The following is a 19840-nucleotide window of genomic DNA, read 5'->3' on the forward strand; positions in this document are numbered from 1 at the left end:
TGAGACGGAGAGCTTGCTTTGGATGACAGATATTCTCACTGTCAGGGGACACGAGCTGGGAAACGAGCCTTCAGCGCAACGTCACACTGCTCCCGGAGGAGTTCTGCTCCAGCCGCTGCTTCATCAAACACACTATTAACAGTCTTTGTCCAGTCTGATGTTTTGATGGGTTAAAAGGACAGTTTAACTAGAAATGATCAGTGTCATCATTTACCCCGCTCATATCGTTCCAACCCCATATGACTGCAGAGCACAAAAGAAGATATTCTGAGAAATGTCCCAAAACCACCAAATTTGGTTACCAACATTCTTCAAAATATCTTCTGTTACATTCTGCAGAGGAAAGAAACGCACACACATTTGGAGCAGTGTTGGGTAAGTTACTCTGAAAAAAATTAATTAATTATCAATTACTAATTACATCTTCAACAGTGTAAGTAGATTACTGTACAAATTAAACTCTCCAAAAAGTATTTAATTACTTATTACTAATTACTTTGTAAGTCCTATATGAGTTTTTTTTTTTTTTAATTAATTAATTTTATTTTTTTTTAAGTAATAATAAGCAGCCAATATCCCAGTAATATGCATGCTAATAGCCGCCAAGTTAATAGTTAGAATTGGACGCTAAAGTGCTACCAGTATTCTTATTAACTCACCAAAGTATTTAAAGTGAGAAGGGTACATAAAAAGCATGCATTTTAAGGTAGACTTTAAATTTGGATGTTAAATCCACTATTGTATTGTGCATAAATGTTCTACAGTCTATACACAGTATTAAGTTCAATTACATAAGAAGCAACTGTAATTAAATTACAGAAAAAAAATAAATAAATAAGACTAATCCCTTACCCTTTACTTTTTCAAGCTAAATTAATTACTTAGTAAATAGTTACACCCAACACTGGGCATGAGTATGTGATTGTATTTATTTATGAACTATCACTTTTTTAAATCCATGTATGTGTCTATAATAATAATAATAATAATAATAATAGTAGGTTCTGAGTGTTAGGTTGTGGAGGATGCAGCAGATAGTTGTGATTCCAATTTGACTCTTTAACCCTATAAATTATACTGTATCACATTTGATGCACACATTTCTAAGGCCTGTAAATATCTGCATTCTATGTTTCAAATATACAGAGATTGATCATAAAGCTAAGCATTTAAATCTCATCTTACTAAGACATATTATTGGAGATATAGCTTGACGACGTAACTTTATATAATTTTATTTAAGCATCTGCTATATTGTTATAAAGATCTCATTGATTTGCATTACAAGCAATCAGAATTTCATATGACTTTTTGGCCATATAAATATCAGCATCCGCACCAAATGTAATATTTTTCTTCCATTCGGGCCTCTGAATGAAACAGAGCTCTATATTATAACTATGTCAAAAAAATCAAAAATTAAAACACATATGCATAGTTTGTCTAAAGGTTCAATAACCTTCAATGTTCTGACTATCATTTTTGGGACATACGACATATGCTCAAAGTGTGCCTGCTTTCCTGAGGCAGTAACAGCGCAATGTTAATTGTGCCAAGCAAATAATGCTTACTTTTGTGAATTAGGCAAAACCTAGGTAGAAAAGGCATGATTGCACTCAATTCAACTATGTTTGGCGCGGCTCTAGTGCCTTGGACTCCTGGTGTTAGTGAATAAGAAGCAAGTTTACATAAGAAATAGAGCTTGCATGTTAAACTCTAAGTGCGCTTTTAAAAACGAGAAATCTTCATGAATATTGTTCCACCCCAAATAAGCTTTATCTTGCATGCAGTTAATTTCGGCAGAAATCAAAGGCCTCTCTCGTGGTGAGCTGGGAATGTTTGTGCATGTTAATGCCATCAGCTGTCTGTCTGGCTGCCCATCGCCTTGTTCTCGGCGCCCGAGGAGCCCGGCAAGAATCCCAGCCCTGGGCAATGACCTCGCCGCCCTTGTGCTACATGACAGCGCCACGGGAAACTGCTCAAGATGGCCCGACTAAAGCTAACGAGATTCCCCGCTACAAGCACCAATCGGGGGATGAAAACTAGCAGCATTCTGATAAAGATATTAAAAAGCTCGTGCTGGGAACAAGAGGGATGCGCCGCCAAGATCAATTGGCGATATTAGCAGGTAGTCTCTAATAGATTTTAAATGCCTATTACAATTAAACTCGCGATTAGGCGGAATAAAGGGCCGAGGAGAATTCATCTGTCCTCGCAGAGCTTCGGCTCGCATTAGCGTGAGTTTTGCGTGTTTGAAAGAAAGCGATGACCTACTGAGAGGGTACACGGGTAAACGTGTAGCAATACAGCGGTTATTACTGTTACCCCTCCGGCAAATACCTCTCCCTTAAGCCTATGCATGAGGAACGTTTTGTTTTATTACCTCGCAAGATAAGTCAGGGAAAAAAGGCTCTTAAGTACCTGGGGAATTAAAATATTCCGGCTCGTCATATCAGTGTCTGCTCTCGGTTTCACATAATTATAACAGTGTTTTAAATTGATCCTGGAAGAAAGATGGGTTCAAGTGCAAATTAATTTCAGATTACCACAACAAAGACAATCAATTCTCGGCGTGCGTGCCAGCAAAATGCTTTCGAGAGGCCTCGAGGTCCCTTCCCAGCCTCCCCGGCAATTCGGCGAGAAACAAAGACCTTTTCTGCTTAAATTACGCTAATGATCCGGCGCCTACCTGTTACATCCCTTTTCCCCGTCTCCCATCACAGGAGTGGAGCTCATTAACAGGTCTATCAGCCCGAGAGTCTGCTACGACTTCATTAGTCCGGCCCGATCCTCGGCACAAGGCTGACTTTGTCCTTTGTGCTAAAGAAGTCATCCTGGCCTGCCGGTGCATGGGGAAGATGATTCCACTGCTGCTCATTTAGTATCACATACGCTAGTTTTGCCTAAACGTTTACCACATTGTTTTCTTTGATTGTTAACAGGGCGTTTTTGAGCATCTTAGCTTGCAGTGTATCTGCTCTTTAAAAAACACACAGCTACTCTACATGACTTTAACCATATAAAGCCAGCTGTATTATATTTCATACACATATTTTGCATATGTATTTTAATGATGAACATGATCAAACCTGTCGCGCTCAATCTACTCCATGTCTTCTGTCGTCTGATCAATAGTTTAAAATCTCTTTTAGTGTAATTGTACAAACGTCCAGGTTCAGCAGCTGCTTCATGTGTCTTTTTTATGTCAAATATGGACTGATTTTTATCAAGTAAACGTCAGAATAACTGCATTTCCAGATGAACACTTACTGGACTGAAGCAGCTCGGCTTTACTTGATTCTCCATCAATCATTTTCTAGAAAAATCAGTGCGTCTTAAATCTGATCATCAGGATCTTTTGAGGAGCGTTTATTTCTTCATCTCTCAATCAGCATTGCATTGCATTATATGTTTGGATCATTTCAATCTCATCTTACTAAGACATATTATTGGACATATAGAGTGACGACATGATATTTATATCATTTTATGTCAGTATCTGCAGTACTGTTATAAAGATCACATTGATTTTCATTACAAGCATCATAATTTCATTATATAAATATCAGCATCTGCAGCAAATTGCATATTATTTCTCAGTTCGAATCTCTGAATAAAATTAAGCTGTTTTATCCATATATCAGACTATATTAGACAAAAAAGTCTGATGCATTAATTGTGACATTCTACATATTTTGTTTCTGAATAGGCTCAATAAACTGGTCCATTAAAAAAAAAAAAAAAAAAGGGTTTTCGGGGATATTATTTCATATATCAGGCTTTACAGGGTTAAATGATAGCTTGTTGCTTGGGAAGCTACACTTTCAAAGTAGCCTCTCCAACTGGGTTTCTTTTCATTTCCAGATCTGTGACAATCTAAACGCTGTGAAGGTTCGCACATCATCAGGCCTGCATTATTCAGAGCACAGCATCCATAGGAGTCTCAGGCTGATACGGCCTTTTCTTTTCAGCCTGCCGTCTGGATTTCATCTGGCTTTAAGAGCGCTGATTTCTTCATGCCCGTTCTCTCCCTCCTTGAGTTTCCGACCCCCGATCTCTCCACCCTCCCCTCGTGTGCGGTGAATGGAGAGCAAACGCAGAGGCTCGAGCCCTGCATCCATCTATCCATCCGTCAGCACCGCTTCTATAGAAGCTAAACATCTCCTTCAGACCCTCTGGGAAGCTGCCAGGAGTGGAGTGCTGAAAAAATTCAAGTCAAGCCTCATTAGCTTCTCATTACCTTTGCAAACCGAAAACGAGGGAGAGGGAGAGATTTTCTAAATCGTCGGGAGCGCAGGGCCATGGGAATCTGCTATGAGAATCACTTTTTAGCATGTGCACATTGAAGCATGCAGGATTGTTCTTCACCGAGGGAATTAAAGTTTTATTTCCATTTCCGTAACACAATAACTGCATCATTAAAGCCATTTTTTAAAGTCGAATATGCCATCACTTACCGCTGCCCGAGTCAATTTCCAGCCCTTCAATAGAGAGTGGCAAGTTTTATAAACCTGTCATGTTGTATTACGGCAATGCTAAACATCACCGTTTGAAGTTTCCCTTTCCTCCACCGTCTCTGGCTCTCCCGTCTCTCTTGCACAGTTTATTTTTAATAATGCATTTTTTAACCTTCCATTCACTTGCTCCACTAATCTGCATCTCTCCGCCTGAGGGACGCGGGAGCACGAGCGCATTCGAGCTCACAGCTGGGGAATCCCTCTCCACCGGCTTCACACAAAGGATTGTTGATTCAGGGAGAATTAGGGCATTTGAGAAACTCGCTGAAAACACAAACATAGCACAACACTCCAGAGAGGGATACCATTACAGAAGAACAGCGAAAAAGGGTTAAAAGAAAAGAAAAAAAAAACAACAGCACAAGCTGTTAAACAATTTTGGGAAATGCACGTTTGCCACACCTGTGTGTGCAAGAGCTCGAAGGCGGAGTTTGCTTCTGAAATCAGACAAAGCAGAAGACCAAACCTGTCTGTAAAAAACAAATGCTGTCAGATGGCTTACCGACCAATGGCTGCATGATATTAGAAAACAAACTGACGCTGATATGTGTTTGTTTGTTGTTTGTTTGTTTTCTCTGATATGAAAAAAAAAAAAAAACTCTATAGAATATCACTGTTCAGAACAAATGAATAATCTTAGAGAAAATAAACAATGTCATGCTCTGGTTTGTTCATTACTTTCCACTTGAGTTTTAAGGCTATATTGCCATTGTGTTAAAATCAATTCACAATATACCTAACTAACTAACTAAATAAATACATATTGTTTATTTGTGATGATTATTAAATAAAGAAATTGTAATAAAATTATATTATACTTTAAACTAAAAAAAGAGAGTAATAAAATAAAAATGATTTATACACAAGCCATATTGCAATTTCAATTTATTTTGATATACTGCATGGCCCTACTGCTCACAGTCCATTCACTGACCAACCAATGTGTATTGTGGCCTTCATCTGATTGGCTGGATCTATTAAACTTCCTTGACCGCTTCACTTTGTTTTAACACAGGGTAACACTGAGGACCAAAGGCATGGGTCTTTGGAACGTCACAGTTATGAAGGCATTTCTGAAGTTGAAGGGGGTGTATTAAAGATTGCTATACATTTGTTTTATTAGATTGTCTGTTTTTACTATTGCTTGATGGTTAATATAATGTGTGCATGTTCCACTGGTATCCTGCCAGCATTGTGAGCAGGTCTCTGGTTGCTCATCATTAGTTTGATTAGCATGTGAAGCACCAGGATGAGAGCAGGACCGTGTCCCGGTGAGGAGGCCGTCAGCAGGCCAGCCAAACAGGATTAGCTCCTTACAGTTCAAGGCCGTCTTTCAGTATGCCCCTGATCCGTTAGGGGTCACGGGATATTCACACCCATCCCTGTTCTGTCCCATATGTCCCCTGCCACAGACACATCACAGGGATAAGAGACTGAACCATATGATTTGATGAAGTGGGTCTTTATGAGCAAGATGCCACTAGTTAAACAGAATCCGCCAAAGAAGAAAGCGTGTGAAACTGGAAATTAGAACTTGGGAAAATAAATGTTTGTGCATTTGAGCAAAAAAAAAAAAAAAAAAATGTGTACAGAGAAATCGGAAAGGATAGATAATTTGTGGAATTATACTATTATATTATGTCATCAAAATAGGTCAATATTTATTAACATATATTTATTTATTGGCAATATTTTTTGGCAAAATGTTGCAAGAGAGTAATTATAACAGCTGTCACAATGAGAACTATTTATCTTAATAATTTAATGTTAATAATGAATTAAATTAAATGTCATCAGTGTAGATGTGGATTAAATTAAATTAAATTAAATTAAATTAGTAAAAATGATAATGATAATTTGTATTTGGGGGGATGGAAATAACAAAAATAATAATAATAAAAAAAAATTAAAAAAATCCCACGTAAAACATTTTTGAACTGCACGTTTACCTTTCTGTTTCACAACAGCTTCTTTGTGGCGAAAGAAGGTTCTTCAGATTATAAAAAGCTAAGAAAGAGATGGTTCTTTGACTGAATGGTTCTTCTATGGAATCGCTGTGAAGAACCTTTTAAGCACCTTTATTTTTAAGAGTGTACTCCAAAACAGTTGAGTGCAAGAAAAAAAGAAAAGAAAAGATGTTTCAAATATGATGGTATTTAAGCATCCAAAGGTGAAAAGCTTGTTTCTTAGGGTTCAATAAGAGACAAAAATATACACCATGATGACCAGTGAAGTATGTACTCCGTGAGAGATGAAAAGTAATGCATGAATTCAAATGATGAATTCGCTTCCATTACAAATGTTCCCCTGAGAATGCTTTATTTGCTCGTAACTAATGTTAGACAAGTTAATTGTGTAAGGCAACTACAGAGAAAGGAAAACAACTTGAAAATGAACCGTAATGGAGGCAACACAGCTAAGCATCTGCTAATAAAAATACCTCACTGAGTGTTGTGAACGTAAGCTGGGATAAACTTATCTCTCTTCCAACTTTTTTTCAGTTTTTGCTCATGATAAACAGACCCGTATGTACATCAGTGCCAGGACCCTGCAGATATCAGGGAATAAATGAAGCCCTCGCTGTGATTAATGAAGAGGCCTATGATAGCGAACTCCATGATAACAGTTTCGCAAATAATAAATTAAAACTTAACACTGGAAGTGGAGCTAAAAAAGCAGCAGCGATTTCTTCGAGTGCAGATAATCTCACCTGCATTGGTGAATATGAGCGGTAGTTAGCATTCACGGCAGGGAGAGGCATTACACAGACTATCACGGCAGCCCTTGTTTGGCTGACTTCTGCTCTGATCCGCTGGAGGATAGAAGAGAGAGAGAAGGGGAGACGTCTCTTTCTCCTGCTGTAGGGTGTAACAGGAGTTACTGTACTATCACCTACAGCCCTGAACTGAAAGCCAGAGGAAATTGGAAAGCCCAGAGAAGCCGTGCGGTAATTAATCACGGCTCCATGAAGCCTGTCAGAATAGCGCTGCGCCGCTGATACTGCTGTCAATTACACCTCATGTGTAATTGTGTAAAACGCTATTGTGAGCCCAGTTAGAGGTGCAGATCTCCTGAAAGCATGACCTGCTCGTCTCTAAACGTGACCTCCTGCCAGGACTCCACTGCATTTTTTCACGGCATAAAAATTGTGTTTTACCAGGTTATGATCTGAAGCCTTATTCGTGACAACTGGGTCATTGTTGACTCACCGTCATGTTGTTTCAAACCCATGTTCAGACCAGACCAGAGCGTCCAGCATGTTCTCCAGCAACAGTTCATATAGTGGTCTGGATCTGAAAAAAGACAGTTGATAAATGCATTATACATTACAAGTTCACTATAACAATAGTGCATGCGATTCATGTCTTTTGAAGTATTATGGTAGCTTTGTGTGAGAAACAAACTGATATTTTAGCAGATTCTCACTGAAAATATTCATTTCCTTTGGTAGCACATCAAGTTGTGGTTCAGTCAACATTTAACAATATAGCTTCATTATTAGAACAAAATGAACCAGGTTGGCCTTTCTCATCTATATCTCTGCAGCATTTATTTATTTATAAAAAGGAGGTCTGTATAGGTTTTATGTAGGATTTTTCCAGAGCAAAACAGATTTGTTCAGAAATACAGGGCATTGATTTCTAAGCATTCACTGAAAAAAAAAGATTTTTTTTTTTTTGTATTATTATTTTTTTTTTTGTATTATTTTATTTATTTATTTTTTTTTAAGGTAAGCGGTTGCAATCAATTTATTTTAGCTACATTTAAATAAACTAAATTGAGTTGAGTAACTTTCAACAAAATTTGTTTATTTAAATGTAGCTCAAATAAATTGATTGTAAGCACTTACCTTAAAAAAATAAATAAAAAAAAGCCATTTCAAAGCCATATGGCTTTCTTTCGTCATAGAACACAAAATTTCATGTTCTTTTAAGAATATTCTGTAGGCACTCAATACTTCAAGAAACCTGAATACTGAATCCTATAAAATTAGTACAGCATTCAATTCCGTTTGATAAGAAATAAAGTAAAACCTCTCTGACAGGGTTCAGATGAAGGATTCGGTCGAAGTCGAGTCATTTTGAGTGACTCGTCAAGAGATCCGGCTCATACGAGTCATTAGTTCGTGAACCAGACTACACTGGTTAAAGGAACTGATTTATTTGAATTTGATTCACTTAAACGAAATATTTCCGTGAAGCCAACTCCGTTTAGCGTTGTATATTTCCGTTAGCGTACCTTTATTTTGAGGCGCACGGTATTTTTATCCCATTGCACTCGATTCAGACCGCAGGCTCATGGATTCACGGTGCGCGGGAAAACACTGGGTGATAGTAATGCGCATGCGCAAGAACTTGGGGAGCAATGGACAGGTGTGTAACATGCGCGCGAAATTCAGATTTAATAATAATAATATTTTAATTGCAGTATATGTCGATTTTAATTCATAACTGCCTTATTTTGATTCAAAATGTAGCCTTTTATTACAAAATTTGGTCACAGGTCACATGAGAACTGGTGTCAGAAATTATTTTTGTAGTGGATCTGACACTCAAAACTGAGTTTTGGAGGACAGGAATATTGACAAGTTAAATTTAAATCTATAAATCTAGATGACTTAGAATATAGGCTAATGTATGGTCTTTATTAATTCGTTCGTCCGTTTATGTATTTATTTATTATTTATTTTTTCATTCATTCGTTCATTTTATTATAAGTATTATTTAGTGCTGTCAAACAATTAATCACGAATAATCACATCCAAAATAAAAGTTTTTGTTCACATAATATATGTGTGTGTACTGTGTATATTTATTATGTAGGTTATATATAAATAACACATAAATAAACACACACATGCATGTATATATTTAAGAAAATCATGTTATGTTTATATATTAAATATATTTATATATAATATAAATTATATGAATATAAATATATACATGTAAATACATTGCAAATATTTTCAAAATATATACATGCACATGTATGTATTCATATATACATAATAAATATACACAGCACACACACATATAATGCAAACAAAACATTTATTTTGGATGCGATTAATCATTTGACAGCACTATTATTAATATTTGTGTTTGCAACAGGCCCAGAATTTCTTTTTTCTTTTCTTTTTTTTTTCTTTTTTCAAAATTGTTCCTTTTGTGTCCCATTGAATACATGAAATCAGATTTGGAGTGTTTCTGAGTAAACGATGTCAGAATTTTTATTGAGTTCCTCTATCAGGTCTTTGCTGGTCTCGTGTGGAAGCTGCTGTCTGCTGGTGTGCTGTGATCTGAAATCAGAGCAGCTGAATGGCCATTATCCCAGTCTTTAAGCGCACGCAGGAGTGAGGATCCATGCATGAATGTGCTTTAATCAGCGCCCATCCACGGCTCCGGAGGAGGGGACGACTGTGACCCCTCACGCTCCCAGAAGATTATTGTGGTGACTTTGTGATTGGAGAGTTTTACAGCACTCTCATTAGAATAATGATCCCCTTCCATCCAACCCTCTGTGTGTGTGTTTTTTATCCGTAAGCTCCCAGCGGTCCTAGAGTATTTTAAGCTAGTTAATAATCATTATGGATGTGCAGTGAACTGGGCAAAAAGAATAATTAACTCACCTGAGCCAAGCTAAATTAACCCTTTATGCTTTTGTTAGCCCATTCTGTTTCAAATATGCCGTCCTTCTGGGACCCATTAGACGTGTCTGTTAAATGGAGAGAGACTGCCAGTCCAGCCCTGCCTCCATATGATGCTTAAACAGCCTGCTATTGGATATCCAGGGTTTTTACACCCAGAAACCAATGCCATGTGAATTCAAAACTTGTCCAGGATCTACCTGCATTCAACTGCTCATAGAAATGTGATATGAATTATTCTCTGGTGATTGACTGATTGACCTGACAAATGTGATCTGCAAACACATGCACGCTTTACATTGCGCTCGCCCCAGCTTGTGCTGCTTACTTCCAAATGCTAGGAATGTATAAGCTTTCACAAAAGCCAGATTTGGACCCATCTACATGTAATAGGACATAATTAAAGGCAGGAGTTGATGGGCGTACTAAATTTAATCTCTGTTTTGATATAGTGCCATCTTTCTCCCACTCATAGGCTTGTAGTTGGGCTGTTGACCAAAGGTTTGCAGAAGGGCTCAGTGGGTTTTTAGACTTAAGCGTCATTTTAATCATGCAGTCATGAAGTGTAAGTGCATGGGTGGCACTGGTGTTTCAGGGTGGTAATTATTACCTGCGGCCTACCTGAGACATCATGCTCTCCTGATAAATCTGCAGGTAATCTGTGCGTTTTGATGTCTAAATGTGAGCATAACAAGTTTGCCTGGCTGTTATGTTACATGACAGTAATTTCACTAGCTTGCGTAAGCGTGCACATTCATCTGTGAACGATAAATTGTTGTCAGAGCCATTGTCTGCATGTAGTGCTTGACACTTGTGCATGTTTGGTAATGCATGTTCGGATCCGACTTGCATCATTTCCCTCTTCTGTTCTTTCCCCAATTAAAATGCTATCAAAAATAGGCCAACAGAAAATAATAATAATGCACTTATAGTATGCATACATGGAAACTGTGCTGGGTGGGTTACTCACAAACTGTAGTCAAGTCAGATCAAGTCACCTGTATTTATATTGCAGTTCATACAATACAGATTGTGTCAAAGCAGCTTTAAAGTTGTAGTTATGTGAAGTAATTTAAGTACATTTTAAAAGAAGATTCTATTTCAGTCTTTACTAACAATTTCTGTTTGCGTTTTTCTTTCTTTCTTTCCTTTTTTTCTTTTTGTGTGTGTGCATTACTCATTTTATGTAATATAATCGGACTATTTTTTGATTACTTTTAGATACGTTTGCCCTGACTTGTTTATAACATTAATTTGAAAAGGATAATCTTGTACCATATTGACTAAAATAAATAAATAAATGAAAATAATATGAATAATACAAAGATAAAGAAAATATATTCCATTCTTTGAAATCAAGAACATGAAGTGCTTTAAACATTGTATTATGCATAGTTTCCCAAACTGGGAGATGTGAAGGAACTACAGGCATTTCATAAATCGATAGGCGCTTTCTTTTATATATATATATATAGAAAGGAATAATATTAGGGAGAATCAATAAATTATGACTAATTCACTGCCTAATATATATATATATATATATATATATATATATATTTTTTTTTTTTGCAATCTAATTAAATAATCCAGATGGTTATTCCCCAGCACTGTGTAGAAGTTCTTCTAATGTGATTGATTGCTCAAAGTCAATAGAATGAAATTTGATTGTATTTATTTTACACTGATATAATTGTGAAATTATGGAAGTAAAGGGAACGCTCAGCTTCAGATTCTCTCTCTCTTTAGCAGTGCCGCTACCTTCTTCACAGGCATATAGATGCACATTTTGCTTTGTGTCCTTTTTTGTTTAATTGAAACCAGGGAGGTCAATTAATTTCTCTCCCCACCATCTTTTGCCCACATGATTGAAAGCGATGTTTGTCTCTCTCTCCCTCTTCAGTGTGCGCTCTGCTTCTTTTGTATTCAAATTCCGTGTCACTTCACATGGATTAATTGAGCCACTTTGTGGTTAATCTCAGAGCTGCAGTGGTGAGAGACGCTGAGCTGTGTCTATCTCTCCCAGTCTTACAGTCACAGTAATTCCACACCCAGCACACCAGAACAGCTCATGTTCAGCAGATACTTTATTTCCAAGATTAACTCATTTACAAACTTTGTAATTAACGGCAGGGACAGTTCCAGCACAGTAACCTGGGGTTCATTCTAATTCGGATGATGAATATTCCAGCTTTTGTGTTGATGGCCAGGGCTTTAACTGTCCGGTTGCCACTCTTGATGACTATTACTGTAAAATATCTGTCCTCCAATATAATCGGTCAATATAGCGTATTAAAATACAATTCCAGCTGTATTAAAATCTGTGATATAGCAACAACTTTGACCCGTTCATAATCTCATTGTGCAGCTCCCACAGCAGATTATTTTTATTGCGTAGCAACATCTATTACATCAGGACTTTGATGTGTATATATATATATATATATGAAATAATGAAAATATTAAGGAATTTTGTAAAACTATATCTGGAACAGCTAATCTATAATATTCTATATTTTAAATAATGGATTATTATTATTATTTTTATTTTTTTTAAGTGAAATTATTATTTTTGGACTTTTATCCAATTAATCAAATAAATAATCATAAGATTAATCCATTATCAAACTAATTATTTAGTTGTTACTCAAAAAATAATAATTTATTACTCATTATTAGTTACTTCTTTCAAAAGTAATATTATACTTTCTGGCAACAGCAATTAGTTACACTACTAGTTATATATTTTTTTTTTCCCTTCTCCACAGAAATTGTAATTGTGTATCTTCCCCATAAATTCTTGTTAAATATTACTAACAATATATTTCTGCCTCATCATTTGACCGACGCTCAGTGGTGATTGATAGTGATGTTTTAGTAAAAGTGTCATGTGTAGCTTGAAACTTATTGTAACTGTAATTTTCATAAGTTCATAAGAAAATGCTTTCTTTTCTAAAAATATTTTTTATTTTAATACAATTAACAGGGGTGTTGATGGGCAAGTAAAGTAATGCCATAACTTACACATTGGTGTTCAGATCATCTTTTCTAGTAAACAAATTATGAAAATAAATCTAGGAATTATTGGATTGTTAGATTTCAAGTCAGTAGGGGTTGAGGCATCAAAAGTAACCAAGTAATGAGCTGTTTTATGGATGGGAACTGTAATGTTATTACTGAAATCCTATTAGTAATTAGTTACTGCAAAAAGTAATATTACTGTAATATAACTAGTTACTGGCCAACACTGGTTGCAGCCAGGGGCGGACTGGGACAAAATTTCAAGCCGGGAAATCTCACACTCATACACCCACAACAAATTCTGAAACACGGACAACCCTGTTTTTTGTATGGCCATCACATAAAAAAGGTTCAGTCTCTTTATTTTGCCCTGATATCTCTCTGTCTCTCACATGACTTTAATACTCAAGATTCAACAAAACTATACTTAAATGTCAAAATTAGTGCAATAATAAATACACCATTACAATATCTTTATAGAAAAATCCTAATACTGAACCTGAGTCATATTTTTCCCTTTCAAAAAATAACCATGATTTTATTATAGTAAAAAATACAGTAACCATGTTTTTTGTTTGTTTGTTTGTTTGTTTTTTTACTACTACAAATTCCATGTTAAAACTATGGTTTGTGTAGCAAAGCCATGGTTAATTTACATTAGTAAACATTGTCTTTGGATTTATGGTAAAAATCATTGTTAATTTTTGTAAGGGTTGTGTTGTTCCCTTTATTATAAAACTATATGATAATTTGTCTGATAAATTACTACTGCAACTTTACAATAGATAATAATGTTTTCCTTTAGTATAAAGCATTTTGAGTGAAGAAACCGATTGAAACCGAAGCTAAGCATTGCCAGTCACGACTGATTCATGATTTATTACAGACTTATGATCGAATGGCAAATTCAGAAATAATCCCTTTGGTACATTCTGCAGGCAATTATATAATGATAATAATAATACTGGTTGCAGCCCTGTATAAAAACAAGATGTTCAGCTGTTGACAGTTGTTCTGAGGTGTTGGTTAATGTTAACTTCACAGATATGAAGTAGTTCCAGGCTTGTTAGCCGCATTACAGTTCAATATAACTGTGAAACATAGGGTGCTCCTAAGCAGAAAGTCATTGAAAGTCATTAAAAACATGGATGTGTGGTAATATTTCAGCGGTTCAGAAGCCAAGCGGACTATTTTAAGCTTAGACTGGTTGTTCCCACCCATTTCACATCAGCTGCAGTAAACGTACTTGATTATATTGTGTTTATATAATTATGTTGCACTTAAGGAAACACTTTGAAACACGCCAGATGAGTATGAAACAGAGCTCGGTATTAAAGACTCCTTCAACATGCGCCCAGACATGCAAAAACAATAGCGTGTTCAGAAGTGTTTAGACAGCAGTGTTTTGTAATATTAATCTGCTATCCATCTAACAAGACACACGTGAGAGCCACTGAGCCCGGCGCATGTTAGCGCTTGCGTGCATCATGTGTGCGCTCCAGGTAAGGATTTCATTGCTGCGCTTTGAAGGTGAGCTGGTGTGTTCCAGGTGATTAGCAGCGAAATGAAACACCCCTCCGCTCTGTTTATGATAACAATGCAAGTACAATCAGCGACCCACATTTATATGCACAGTTGTGCACAGCGGTAATCGTTTTAATTATTGCATTTACAAGGACATCCAGGGATGTTCTGTGAAGGGAATGAACCAAAACACCAGGGGACATGTTTGGCCTGTTTTACCCTGTGTTTATCCATCAGTCTTGAGACGAGAAAGAAATAGCTGCTCGGAGCCATGCACAAACAACTACTTTCTTTTTCAATTACAACTGGCTTTGAGTAAAAGGGTAAACATCTTAAAGAGTCATTTGTAACTTCCAAATAGGCGTTTGATTTGAACGGTGAGATTAATTCCTTCAGGACGGCTTGAGTTGTGTTGGAAAACAACGATACGCAGAACCACCCCAGCGTCCGCCTCAGTGACTAATCAGCGCTGTGATCCTGCTTGTGTTGAGTATTGTAGCTTATCGCCGTTTTCTTCTGTTCCCGTTCACAATTAAAATCGGTGTGTGATGTGTTAGGACATCTGAGCGCCGGACTCTGTCGAGAGCTGGGTTTGCGTTGACTTCTGGCCTCTGTGTGAAGTGCTGACTGGACTAAAGCGTTTCAAACGGCTCCTCAGCTCGGGGTTGGAGGCCAATCCGCTGGGCTTTGTAGTTCGCTGGTGAAAAATCACTTTCTATGCAGGAAGGGAATTCAGTGTAGTGACCTCGGCTTCTCCTCTAAGCTCCCTTAGTAGCGCGCACGACCTCGCCCTCAAAGAGTCGACAATCACCCAGCTCTCACAACACAACACTAATGCACTTTCTCATCAGATGCTTCTGTCCACACACTAGTGAGGAGAGTGTACCCTGCCATTTGCGGTACTGGTACAGAATCTACAGTATATCAGTGACTCAAATAGCCAAGGCTTTTTTATGTACATTGTTTATATAAATTTGTTTACAACTTTTATGATTTTCAAACTTACAAAGTCATTTCCATCTGTGATTATGATGTAGGAGACCACCTTAAACTAATACACTTATAGCACTCTTCACCACACATATTCCAACAAACCACCATTATTGTGATCAGTGTTTGCTTTAGTTGGACTCTTGACTCTTGCATTTCATTAAGTTAATTATATTTCAGTACTTATCATAGTGTTTCAATATAAACACTTATGCAAACAAAGATATGTTTTAAAGTTAAGTTGGAGTAGATTACTTTTTGTGATGGGTGTCAAGCTGTAATAAAGTTGAGAGATAATATTAAAAAGTGTTGAAGTTGATCTTTCATTAGTTATGTAAATGTTCTGTTTCACTCATCATACATACCTCAACAATAGTGACAATCATCAAACTAGTTCAGATATACAGAACAACTGCAGTGCATGCTTTTCAGCAAAAATTGTATTTTGTTGATTGTCACCATTGTTGAGTTCCATACGCTGATACTTGATGTCTAATTGATTTAAAGGGATCCCTTTAAATATATTTATTTAAATAACCTCACAATGATTACAGTCACCGTCACCTGATCCCAATGGATCTTAGTTTTCATTGCCTCAACAAATGTATTTTAGCACATTGTTACAAGAGACAACAAAAACCTAGCATTAAAGAACAAAGAGTCAAGAGCCCAACTAAAGCAAACGCTGACCACAATAACGGTGGTTTATTGAAATTTAAACATTAATTGCGGGTGCAAAAGTGATGTTGATTCAATGCAATTAACATTGACAAATCAACATTTTTTAACATTGATTCAATAGTTGCTTGCTGTCAGGGATAGTTCACTCAAAAATGAAAACGTCATCATTTACAGTCGATGGTCCCCATTAACTTACATAGTATGGGGAAAAATACTACGGAAGATAATGGCTACCAGCAGCTGTTTGGTTACCAACATTCTTCAAAATATCTCCATTTGTGTTCAACAGAAGAAAGAAACTCATACAGAAACGACCTGAGTGTGAGTAAATGATGACAGAATTTTCAGTGAACTATCCGTTTAATAATACTGCTAGCCATAACCTTCTCTATTTCTGGCTGTGCTTTTGTTCTGCTTACTGATTATTCAGCAGATCGTTTATTAATATATGTGAACCTGTATGTTTCTGAAATGCTGTTTCCCCAGACGTGTGCTCTTCAGTTGTTATCTTGTGTGGACTTGGCTCCTTCACTTCACTAAACTCCTCAGTCCAAGTAATTATCTAATAAGCGTCATAAAGGAGCGTAACTCTCTAATCTGTTTATAATTAGCATTTCAATGGTCCCGGCACTAATGCTCGACCTTCAGAAACTCTGACCTGCTCATAATTAATAGTAATATCCGATCCTCAGCATGTAAGAAGCTGGCCATGACCAAATGAATGAATCTCAGGTACGGCTAATTTCTGCTGCAATTATCTTTTCATGTTGGGAGATTTAGCAGATTATCTGCACGATTTCACACCATTTTATGCAATTCTGTAATTATAGAATTGGGTCTAAGTGGCGGCTCAGCTCATGCAGAGAGCTTCGTGTCGGTGTGGGCCGTAAGTGCCGATTCATTGTGTTCTGTGTTCATTGACATGATGTTACAGTGTGCATGAATTAGCATGAAATGAGGTACTGTTGAACTTTGTGTGATCCAGACAAGCAGTGTAATTACTGTCTCAGAGTCGCAGCATCATCAGATATGACTCGGGCGAGCGATGACGCAAAAGCAAATGATTATCTTAAGAAAGCTGGTTGGAAAAAGACACTTTTTACAGATGGAGGGTGTATATCTGAGAATCACATAGAGCAGTCAGTGAAGTAGTTTTATAGCAGACACAGGCCTTTTATTAGATAGAAAAACACAAATTAAAAATTTGTAACATTTACAGTATGTCTGAGACCACGAAAATGGTTCAATTTTGCATGTTGTATATATATATATATATATATATATATATATATATATATATATATATATATATATATATATATATATATATATAAATACACACATATATATAAACATTATCTAGCCTGGAACCTAAAAACTGTATGTATAGTTGAAGTCAAAAGTCTACAAACACCTGCATAAGAGGGATCATACAAAATGCATGTCATTGTTTATTTAGTACTGACCTGAATAAGATATTTCACATAAAAGACGTTTACATGTAGTCCACAAGGGAAAATAATAGTCAAATTTATAAAAATGACTCCTTTCAAAAGTTTACATCATTTTTAATAATGTTTTGTTCCCTGAGTGATCCACAGCTGTGTTTGTTTGTTTCGTGATAGTTGTTCATGAGTCTCTTGTTTGTCCTGAACAGTTAAACTGCCTGCTGTTCTTCAGAAAAATCCCCCAGCTCCCACAAATTCTTTGGTTTTCCAGCTTTTTTTGTGTATTTGAATCCTTTCCAACAATGACTGTATGATTTTGAGATCCATCTTTTCACACTGAGAACAACTGAGGGACTCATATGCAACTATTACAGAAGGTTTGAATGCTCACTGATGCTCCAGAAGTAAAGGAAAGGGTATATATACACGTTGTATTATTTATTTATTCATTGCTTGTTTTATAATTTATTTATTATTATTATTATTATTATTATTATTTCTTTTTTCCAAAACATTTATTTTAATCAGATTTGTCTGTGTTATGTCAGACTTTTGGACTCCGCTGCATGTTCAAATGTCAAATGTATATAAAGACCAAGCAATAGTTAATTTATTAGACTTTATTCACTAGTCTACTAAAAAAAAAGTCCTTCAGAATGTCTCATAAATGTATTCATAATGTAGATGAGTCATGTTTTGTACATAGCACCAGCAAATGGAATTTTGTCAATTTGCACATTGTCAAATATGCATCAATATGGCTCGAAGGATTATAGATTGAGGAAACCCTCCACCACAAGCCCCCTTTTGATCTCTGTATTACTTTATTAGTATAATCCTATATGAACCTCTTCACTTCAATTTCAGACCAGTGGATTCATTTCAATAACTGTAATCTATCCACACCAATCGTTTCGTACCTCTCTCATTCTGTAGACGCCGGGGTGGCAGTGCTTCCCTCAATCGCCTCCCTCCAAATGCAACTTTTCAAAATCATTTTTTCATTTTCCCTTTACACATTCATCTTGCTGCATCCTATTTTCTGCCCAGTGCTTCTTCCTCTTTGGCCTTATTCAAATGAACGGCGAGACCTTTTCACATACATGAGGGCGTAATGGGGAGCTTAGCAGAACTTCCACCTGATTACCAATGCAAATATTAGCAAGTCAAGTTCAGTGTGTGGCGACAGATTAGGGTTTATCCCTCATGCACACCACTCGATTCTTTACGCTCCGGAAACATTTTGCTTATCAGCGCGAGGCAACGATCAACACTTCACGTCCCCGGTCCCACCGAGACTTCAAGAGGGCCGTCATCAACATTCAGAGCCCAAACTTCCCCGTTTCTGAATTCTTATGCCTAAATCCGTACATTAGACATCATAATTGCTGTAAGCCTTGCCATCAAATAGGGAATTACAAAGAACTTGTGAATGCTCCTTCACATTACAAATAACACATTACACGCCATTGTTTTAGTAATGAAATGCAGCGCTACACGGATCTAGTCATGTGTTTTAAGGGACGCAGCAATATTATCTTTGTGCAGCAGAATCTGTGAGGACAGATCTGTATTCATAAGGGTTTTATATTTCGTAGCGAGTGCAGAACGCTTATTTTCCAGTTGATTCATTGCTCATTTCTTCTGTTGTGGTCTGTTTCACCTCCACAATTCAGTTCAGAAAGACTTCCTACCAAGTCTTTGTTATTTCATGATAATGTTATGCATTTATTTTGGTTAATTAAAGATGGTATTTAATGTATGGCCTGATCTCATCATTACATGTATGGCACCTTCCTAAAATACAGTTCAATTTGGTGTCCCATCACTTTAAAAAGTATTATTTGTACAAATTGCATGTTTTTTTGTTGTTGTTGTTTTTTAATAATGAAAACTATTATGTAACAATAAATTAATAAATAAACTACTAAATAAATAAATAATCTTAAGTTACCTATACAAAAGTTAATGTTGACACATATTTTGACAAGCTGTTTGTGTGTTAGCTA

At 36.5% G+C, this 19840-nt stretch overlaps 1 long non-coding RNA gene across 1 annotated transcript; it reads right to left on the reverse strand.

Moving 5' to 3' along the window:
- Positions 1-5611: 5611 nt before the first annotated feature.
- On the reverse strand, positions 5612-8842 carry LOC131522118 (uncharacterized). The gene is made up of 3 exons (XR_009266446.1): positions 8757-8842; positions 7727-7810; positions 5612-5920 (listed from the first exon to the last, which is right to left on the reverse strand). It is a non-coding gene; the product is annotated as an uncharacterized LOC131522118 (long non-coding RNA).
- Positions 8843-19840: the final 10998 nt, after the last annotated feature.

Source organism: Onychostoma macrolepis, chromosome 16 (genome assembly GCF_012432095.1).
Source record: "Onychostoma macrolepis isolate SWU-2019 chromosome 16, ASM1243209v1, whole genome shotgun sequence".
Lineage (NCBI taxonomy): Eukaryota > Metazoa > Chordata > Actinopteri > Cypriniformes > Cyprinidae > Onychostoma > Onychostoma macrolepis.